Consider the following 4,283-nt stretch of genomic DNA (forward strand, 5'->3'; position numbering starts at 1 on the left):
TAATCTTTTTCAACATGAAATGGTCCATTTGACCACCCTAAACTCACCCGAGGCCCTCGGGACCTCAACCAAACAAGCTAACATATCCCATAACCTCATTCAAACTTGTTTCAACCTTTGGAACGCTCAAAACAACATCAAAACACCAAATTTGCATCAGATTCAAGCCTAAGAATTTCAAAATCTTTCAAATTCCGCTTTCAATCAAAAATCTATCAAACCAAGTCCGAATGACCTGAAATTTTGCACACACATCCCAAATGACACAACGGACCTACTGCAACTCCCAGAATTTCATTCCGACCCCTATATCAAAATCTCACCTATCAACCGGAAAATGCCAAAATTCCAATTCCACCAATTCAAGCCTAAATCTACTCTGTACCTCCAAAACACCTTCCGATCATGCTCCTAAGTCCCAAATCACCTCCCGAAGTTATACAAACCATCGGAACTCAAATCCGAGCCCTTTAACACATAAGTCAACATCCGATTGACTTTTCCAACTTAAGCTTTCTCAAAAGAGACTAAGTGTGTCAAATCTTACCAAAACCTCTCCCAACCCAAGCCAACCAACCCGATAATACAAAATACAGCTGAACAAGGCAATAAGAAGTAAAAATGGGGGAAACAGAGCGGTAACTCATGAAACGACCGGCCGGGTCCTTACAGTCTGACAAATTATGATTAGTGAAATACAATTCGAACACAACTCAATTAATTTTTTTCAAAACGTTTAGGTGGATTTAAACTGTATAACGTTTAATACGAATATCTAGCTAGGACAGTTTATTTTTGGAAGTGAGAATAGGCTGTGGCATGTCTAACACATGTTGTCATTGGTATGGATTATGAAAGTTCTTGTGGCAAGAAATTTATCTATTACTAGAAAATTTATCTATTAAGGCACAAAATAAAAAATAAATTTTCAGGAAGTGTTCAACAAATATACCATTTAGTAGTCACGCTAATCTATTTTTCTTGTGAAAAATAATTTCTATCTTTACAATAAAGAAAATCTCATAAACTTTCTTATATTATGTGTGTAATTGAAAGTAGTAATATTAATAACTATATAAAATCATATTTTTCAAACTATATATTCTTTTTCTTCACAAAAATATTCCACTCAAAATACCCTATCAAATATATATTTATCGGTATCAAGGTTGTTAAATTCGCAATGTGTAACATCCCTCCCCCATTTAGAACATTCGTCCTCGAATGTTAACTTTTAGAGATTTGCAAAAATTTTACTAGGGTCTCCTCTGTAAATTAAACTTAAAACCCAAACTATTTCCAAAGTCTCGACTATTCACAACTTTTTGTATTTGAGTATCTTGTATCTTCTTCACATTTACCTTACTTACTTTTCAATCTCGCATCGTTTCTTCTATTTCTTTCGTAACCTCATTTTCCAGATTACGCCTTAAAGCTCTACAGTGATACCTGCACTTCTGGTGCATACAATATTTTGCGATAACTTCATACTCACTTCTTACGACTCAGCTCTATGGCACAATCTAGAAACAAAAGAAGGGTAATATTTCCTAAATGCCCTATAGCCTCTCAATTATAAATGTGGCGCGCAACATATCCATAAGTAAGACTCTACTAGGCACGGCTTTGTAGACTCTCCAGGATAGAACTGCTCTGATACCACTTTGTCACACCCCAAACCTAGGGAGGCGTGGCTGGCACCCAATGCCGTAGTGGCCCGAGCGAACCACTCTGTAACTCATTCATTCTTTTTATAACTATCATGGGACAACATGACCACAACTCATAATATAAAATTGTAAGTGGAAAATACTGTATCGCTGAACTATTTTTCTTAAAACATGAATATATATGGGCCGTCAAGGCCTCTGACATACTGTACAAACTGAACCTTTGTCAACAAAGCCTCTAAGATTATTTGACATCAAATGGGACAGGGTACCAGCCTACCTATAAGTTTGAAGCAAAAACTCTGATATGATGATTCATAGACTTGGCTGCACTCCGAATGAGGTGGAGTCTTACCGATCCTTCGCTGAATGCAAACCTCGTCTACTGTGAGGGATTGTCAAACTGATTGTCTATACCTGCAGGCATGAATATGGCGTCCCCAACAAAAGGACGTCTGTACCAATAATGTACTAAGTATGTAAGGCAGAACTAAAACATAATAATAAGTCAACATTAATTAAAGACATGGAAGAAATATAAAGTAATTGACTTAACCGGTAAGTCTGGATGACTCTGTAAATCATGAAATACTTATAGTGTCATGCATATGCGTATGAATGTTATGTAATGCATAGGTCTGTATGTATGTAACATGATAAAGCCTCTGAGGGCATCCCATCATATCATCTCAGTCACTGGGGGCAAAATCATCATCGTATACCATCTGATCAGGTGGTGGTGCGTATATAACGCCATAACCTTTCCCATATCCCATATACATATATATATATATATATATACATATACGCATATATAACGTCATAACATCATCATGCCTCTGAGGGCATCCCATCATATCAACTCGACCACTGTGGGCAAATCATCAACGTACACCAGCTGATAGGGTGGTGGTGCGTATATAACACCGTAACCTTTTTTCATATCCCATATAAATATAATATACATGTATACGTGTATATAACGTCGTCTGGTCATGGGTCAACGTACATATATAAATGCATGAAATGCATATGAAATATGTTAATAAGACTTTCTTGGAATGCCATAAAAATCAATATGCCTTTCGGATAAACTTTATCAAATACGTATTTTTCTGAGACCCATGAATAGACGATAGAATAATAATTCACATAGGATATCAAGAATATAGACACCCCTAGTATTTCTATGAATAGAGTCATTTATGCAAATTACATATTTTTCTCGTTTCATTTGTATTATTTGGATCATGCCAAAAGAAAGGAAGGGATAGCCTTGACATACCTGGGATGATTCCCCTGATCAATCACAACCTACATATATATGATTCCCCTGAGGTGGTTTTGGTAATTTCTAACACGTTATTCCGAACTTGACAATGTGCAGCTTCCTATTTCAATAAACTAGCTTCATGTTTCAAAGAAACTAATTCATTACTTGACTATGTGCATTACCAAGACCATTTTAACTATTAGCTCCAACAGTGCATTCAATCAACGTGAAAAAGGAAGCAACCTTGAAGAAGCCTACTAACTGCAGTAGGTGCACAACAGATATTACTATCATTAATGGGGTGAAAAGATTGTATTCCCTATATTAAGTTTAGATGTTTTTAGGATTTGTAGTGTTGGAGGATCAGAAACATAGCAACTGAAATTGTAGAAATTTTGTAGCTTTTCTCAGAATTCTCGTTGTTAAGGTTCCAAACTTTTTATCTGATTGTAGGGATTGTATAATAATATAAAGAATGAAGTGTCCTTGATTTATTAACTTGGTTGCCACCTAATGAAAGTTTTCTAAGAGTCATGGTCTTAGAACGTGGCTAGCTTGCCACGTGATGTTCTTATCCAATCATTTTAGATAATTACAGATTTATCCGCACAATTAAGAATTATTTTAAATTACTTAAAATATTACTTACTTTTAATACATTTTATATACCTTACTATAATATACTTGACTATATTGATCATGTGATAGCATATAAAATTAATTCATACACTATTATTTCATTAAAACATCCATGTAAAAATACATATATTTTTTTCAACTTATAATTTTCTTAATCTCATTAATTTCTTAACACTTTTGAAATCTTCCATATCTGAACAATTTCCATAGGAGTGGTAAGTAGATTTTGGACTGACCAAATTTAGAGTTTCGAACGACTGATGTTGAAGAATGGTCGGACAAATTATGATTAGGGAAATACAATTCGAACACAACTCAATTAATTTTTCCAAAACGTTTAGGTGGATTTAAACTGTATAACGTTTAATACGAATATCTAGCTAGGACAGGTTATTTTTGGAAGTGAGAATAGGTTGTGGCATGTCTAACACATGTTGTTATTGGTATGGATTATGAAAGTTCTTGTGGTAAGAAATTTATCTATTACTAGAAATTTATCTATTAAGGCACAAAATACAAAATAATTTTTTAGTGAGTGTTAAACAAATATACCATTTAGTAGTCACACTAATCTAGTTTTCTTGTGAAAAATAATTTATATCTTTACAATAAAGAAAATCTCATAAACTTTCTTATATTATGTGTATAATTGAAAGTAGTAATATTAATAACTATATAAAATCATATTTTTCAAACTATAT

The 4,283-nt window shown here is 33.9% G+C and overlaps 1 long non-coding RNA gene across 1 annotated transcript; it reads right to left on the reverse strand.

Annotated features, from left to right (window-relative positions):
* Positions 1–1,775: 1,775 nt before the first annotated feature.
* LOC107793167 (uncharacterized) lies at positions 1,776–3,386 on the reverse strand. The gene is made up of 2 exons (XR_001649654.2): positions 2,956–3,386; positions 1,776–2,125 (listed from the first exon to the last, which is right to left on the reverse strand). It is a non-coding gene; the product is annotated as an uncharacterized LOC107793167 (long non-coding RNA).
* Positions 3,387–4,283: the final 897 nt, after the last annotated feature.

The sequence above is a fragment of the Nicotiana tabacum genome, chromosome 11, assembly GCF_000715075.1.
Source record: "Nicotiana tabacum cultivar K326 chromosome 11, ASM71507v2, whole genome shotgun sequence".
Lineage (NCBI taxonomy): Eukaryota > Viridiplantae > Streptophyta > Magnoliopsida > Solanales > Solanaceae > Nicotiana > Nicotiana tabacum.